The sequence below is a fragment of the Lathamus discolor genome, chromosome 2 (genome assembly GCF_037157495.1).
Source record: "Lathamus discolor isolate bLatDis1 chromosome 2, bLatDis1.hap1, whole genome shotgun sequence".
NCBI classification, from domain to species: domain Eukaryota; kingdom Metazoa; phylum Chordata; class Aves; order Psittaciformes; family Psittacidae; genus Lathamus; species Lathamus discolor.
Window position 1 is genome coordinate 115,454,266 of NC_088885.1, and position 5,962 is coordinate 115,460,227.

Genomic DNA, 5,962 nt, shown 5'->3' on the forward strand with positions numbered 1-5,962 from the left:
TTTTTTTTGGTTTTTTTTGCATAATAAAGATTATCAGTCCTCTTGATGCTGCTACTTCCTTTTCAGATGCTTTCTAAACCTAAGTACGTGGTCAGTTTTTATGCCTTCACACTTTGATGACTGGAGTGGCATGTATGCTGCTGAAATCAATGAGTTGTGGCTCATGATCCGTTACTGAGCTGACAAGTTACCTTGTGTCACATCTTAAGATCTTTCCATGAAGCAGAAAAGATGATTGGTTGACCCAAGCTTATTTTGTGCTTGTTTTCTCCTTTCCATGTTCATATGTTGCTGTCCCATGTAATGTGAATAGAGAAATAACATCCTAAAAAGAGAGAAAGAAGTATGTAACACTTGGGGCCAATAGCAAGCCTTGTTATTTAAAGTTGAATCTACCGAGGAAATGGTTTTCTGAGGAAAGAATTGTCAGTAAGTTTGGGCCATTTGCATTATTGGACCATATTTTTGGGCTGAAAAAATCTGGTTATTTCTGGTGCTTTTACATCCTAAGGTCATACAGATGACAATATGGTTATGGAGTTGACTGTCTTATTTTGAATGATAGAAATATAAAAAAAGCAAATTTACATTTTATTACTTTATTGTTCTTTCTCCTTAGAACCTGGTTTTCTGAGCATTAAATAAATGACTATCCCCTAAATCTGGTCATTAAGCCCTTTGTTAGAAATTCCATTTGATTTTCTTTTACTATAGCAATGCATTCTCTTGGAGAGAATGCACTCAGTGTCTGTAATTCTCATTGGCAGTATGTTGGTTATAGGCTATGTGAGCTCTAGAGAACCCCCCTTTGTCATGCTCCTTTCCTAAGCCATGGAGCTTTCATACCCAGGGAGCGAGGGGGACTTTGCGCACCCAGGCCATCTTCTCACAGGTAGTCAGGGCTAGAAGGCTGTATTTGGGAAGTATTCCTAGCTCCCTCTTTTTAGATGTGGCTTTTTAGTCCAGTGAGATTTGAATGCATGTGTGCCTGTGAGGTTGCTGCTGTAAAAGAGTGTGGATAGTGTATGGGATAATGTATTTTTCATACTCTTTGTTTTGTGCTGAAACAGACACAGTAATTCATGGATGCTCTTAAGATATGCACTTAACTATGTCTTGTAAACACTGTGCCATTTGTGTAATGACTGCAGAACCTGGCAGCCAGGTTACTGCTGGCAAGCAGAGCTACAAGAATATCTGACAAAAGCATCTTCAGGGTTTTTTTAGAATCACAGAAACTAGCATTGAAAGGGCACAAACAGTACATAGTTTGTTCTCTGTACAGTGTCCATGTAGATTTGCTGTAGGTATTGGGTTTCTTTTGTGTCCTGTTGTGGGTATGTTTGAAAACACATAGGAGACAAAATTCAGGGCCTCTAAGAAGGCTTTTCAATAATGTTAAAATTGTCACTTCCTGGTAAATTACCAGACTCTTGATAGGGTAAAGCATAGACTGTTTTCCCCCCCCCTCCTCATGAGTAAAGTAGGCCTATACTGTGCTTACTCTCCTCAAACTGTAGGTCTGCTCTGGGAAGGAACACTTTTCACCTCTTCATTTTCCAGCCGTTACCAGCCTTATTCTATCTGTAACGTGTTCTGTATTGTTTATACACACCTCTGGCTGTGCCCTCTATATTTTGGGACTGATGTAGGCCTTGGGTAAATGCAGTAACTAAGAAACTTAGCATTAATAATTTCTAGAGTTCAACTGCCATGCTTACTTATATGGTTGGAGGAGTTTATATTTCTCAGAATGTGTTTGCAGTTTGAAACAATCTTACCAGTCAGATTTTATTGATGTTCAATGCTTTTTAAGGCGTTTGCTTTGTTGTTTTCTTTCAGAGAGGGGTCTGGTTTTGGATTGGAGAGATTAGGTTAAAATCAGAAACATCTCATGCAGACCAGTTCTTTATGGTAACAGGCACTTGTTTTTTGGAAAGCCTTGCGTTAGGTTCTCTGGCTTTGCAGATATGGGCAGAAGATGGTAGGAAGATGGTGGCTTTTTTCTCCAGGGTAACTGCTGTGGCACTAGTGTCATAGAAGGTTTATGAGATGTATCAGCTCCATTGTGAGACTGTTCAAACTTCAGTAGTTTCTTTTATGGATTTCTCTTCTTTCATAATTCAAACCACAAGAGGGCACTGGGTATTTTTGGGTTGTTTCTAAATAAGGATAGCATTTAAGGATGCTAATTCACTAAGTAGTAGTTGTACTTCGAGACACTTTAGATATAGGATTTCTATGCAGATGTTTCATAAAATGAAATAAATCATTTATATGTGTTAAGGGTTAAGAGACTGACTGAGATCATTCCAATATACAGAAAGAATATTTCTGACTTACTGTAAACCCTCAGACTTACAGATTTGCTTGTGTGCTTTATCATCTGTGGCAAATAAACCGTGTTCCCCCAACACTCCACTCTGGGGACTGCTCAGTGGCCCTCAGTTCACTAGTGAAAGTGAAATGTAGCATGTGCATGCAAACCCCGTTCGTTTACAAGACCTTTCCTTCCCCAAACGCGTTCTTTACAGAGGTCGTCTTTAACCTGAAGCGTTGCAAGTGCGCACAGGAGTCACAGGGGGGCACCTGAGGACTGCTGCAGTCTGATAGTGAGCGATGGGGTCATTGCTGGGGTTTTGACTTCTTGTTTTCTGAAACTGCGACATGTCAACGGCTTCGCTGATTCCATCTGCTGCAGTGATGGGGTCCAGCAGGTGCCAAGTACAACCGCACTTCATTACCCCTTCATATTACTTAGGTCTTCTAAGTTGTTCTCTGGCAGCGCGTGCAGTGGTTTGGGGTTGATAGAGGCCTCTGGAATTAAGACAGAAATTCTCCCGGCTAAGGCTCATGCTCCATCATCTGGGAGAGAACTAAGTACCCCTGGGGTATGCTTCTATAGGGGCATGATACCCAGTGGCCAGCTACAGTTACTTTAGCAGCTGCATATCAGTCTGTTTCACACTGTAATCTGATTCATATTTACCATGAAATAAGTTTGTGTAAAAACATGTCAAACATGATTCAGACTCCTGTGAAAGGGGGAGAGGTGAAATCCTCTATGAGTAATTACTTAATGTGTGAAAGATGGTTTTCTCACACAAACTATAAGATAATGGTTCAAGTACATGTCTGAAGTGGCAGTGGGCAGGAAGGGATGTGATGTTATACACCCAAGCTTCTGTGGTTTGCTTTTTAACCTTGCTTTTTAATTTACCTGCAGTTAAGCTGTGCAAGGAAACTGAAAGTTTGCTTCATTTTTGTGACAACTCTTAATCAGAGCAAACATGTCTTGCTTGCTCCTCTGCAAGAAGATAGAATACTTGTATTTGATATTTTCTGTGATTTTTTACATTCTTGCATTATATTCCATATGACACCCACTAGGCTTGTAAACATTGGAGTTTCGTTCCTTGAAATACTTAAGTGTTCAACTTGAAACATTTTGGTTTTGATTGAGGGTCTTTTATCTTGCACATTTATTTGACAACCCTTACCTTAATTAGTGCTTTTACCTCCTCAGCCAAGGAGATACTATTGCAGTGTTACCCCTATTAGGGGAATTTAACTACTGAAAAAGTGAAACTAATTTGTGCAAGATAATGCAGGAAGCTTGAGGCAGGGCAAGCAACAGTCCACTGTCTGAGAATAATAGACCATTTGAATATCCTCCTACTCTTTAACATTTGGTCTCTAAGCACTGCTACATGGGGTATGTAATGCTCCATAAGCCAGCACTTTTCAAGATAATTTAATGAATTCATACCACTTGAAATTGACACTGAAACTTATGAGCAGTCAGGTTCCACCCAAATGTCAACAAGCATCCATGAATCACCATTGTTTGCTGAGGAGTACACTGATAGCAAAATTATCAAAGCATCTGTGCTGAAATAGAGAAGATCAATGACACTATTCAAATATGAATAGTGTCAAATATTCAAATACCTACTCAAAATGCTAGAAAATCACTGGCTCTATTGAGCTATTTTTGACTGTTTTTTTATGTCTCTCTGTAGTTAGCTGGTATTGTACTCTGAAATTAAGTTCCTTTGGTTTTTTAAAAGAGCATTTTTGCCATCCTGTACTTTACTGATTTTTTACAATCTCTCTGCCCCTATTACTGTCTCTTCCCAATAACAATCTTCACTTCCCAGCAATGTTCTGCAGACATAGCTTTGCAAAGAAGACTAAAGCAAGTGTTTTTTCCCTCTGCATTGGACAAAGCCTGATGAATGTTCCTTCTGCAGGGGGCTAAGCACCACAGTATTAATATTATTATTACCTGTGCTGAAGTAGTGACCACCAGCAACATTGCTGCTAGGCAGATGTAAAGAGACAACGTCTGTCCAAGGGAACATGCAATCTCCTCTGTGGTGCTCCCCGTGTGGCTGGTAGTAGCAAAGTGAACTCAGCAGGAGATGCAGGTGGTCACTGGATCTGTGGCAAGCTCCACATCAAGTTCTGATGTCTTTTGTAGCTTCTGCTAGCAGTGTGGGAGCATGTGGGGAAAGAAATGTAATTGACTGGCAAAAGCTCAGATTTTGCAGGTGTCTCTTACAGTTACTCAGGGCTCATTAGGTAGCCTAGCACCCATAAAGTTGTCAAATATGTTCAAGACAAAGAATTACAAGAAAGAATCAACCAGTTAAAGATTGCTGCTCTTTCTGCTTTGTATTTAATGTTTTAACTTTTCCCCAGACACAGAGATTTTAGTTAGGACACTGGTGGACTCTATCGGCAGATCAAAATGGAAAAGACATCCTTGACTTCCACAGTTCCTGGTAACTGTAGAATAAAGAAATAAACCAAGACTGCTATTCTTTTTGTACATCTCAAAATGTACACCATCTATTCAAATAGGTTGTTCTATCCTTTATTAATTAATCACCAGGGATGGTCAGTTATTTCTTACTGTAGGTCTTGGTCTTAGAAGTGAGATATGGATGTAGTGCTTTCTATCTTCAAAGAAAAATGCAAGAAGCACAACCCTGAAGGAAAAAAGAGGTAGGTATATTTTCTGAACATAGACAGTAAGTCAGTGATAAAGCAAGATGTTTGCCATTCTAGAGAGCGTTCTCATGAAGGCAGGCAAGGTCTGTAGAAAAGATCTGTGCTTGGATAGAAAAAACTTCTTTGAGACTGCCCATCCATTTATTACTTTCTCCTCAACATGTATTAAAAAAGTGTTACAAGACGTGGAAGTTTTAAATAACCCAGAAGAACTATTTCGGTCAGTGACAAATATGGTGTTTCACATATATATATATCAATAATGGAAATGGCATCGCCTTTTCTAAAAGCAAGATGCTGAAATTATGTTGCTGACAGATTTATTTTTTCTTGATGTGCAAGAATTCAACTTTCTGTCGAAACTTACATATTTATTAATAAGTTAATGTCTTACCTGCCAAGAGTCTTGCTGTATTTCTATTGTTCAAAAGGTTATAGTGCCAGCTTTATTCACTGTGTCACAGGATGGTTGTGGTGAGAAGGGATTGCTGGAGACCGCCTTGTCCAATCCCTCTGCTTGCAGCAGGGCCACCTGCAGCAGTTTGCTCAGGGCTGTGTCTGGTTGGGTTTTAACTCTCCAAGGATGGAGACTCCACATTACAATTTGGGCAACTTGTTCCAGTACTTAAACCCCCTTAGAATACTAAAAATTTTTCTTATATTTCAATGTCATTTTCTGTATTTCAGTGTGTCCGTTTCCTCTGTACTTCCATTTTCATCCTGTATTTCAATTTGTGTCCAATACTTTTTCTCAGAGCAGTGCTTACAAATAGTTAAAATAAAGTTAGTTATTGTGATATAGTAATGACAAATTTTGCTTACTGGACAAGAAAAGGAAGGTAAGTTAATCGTTGATGAAAGGACAAAGGTTTTGATTTATGGTATTTACTGTCTTACATACCAAGTTGGTCTGAAATTCTGTCCATGCAGCTCCTGACTGGAGAAC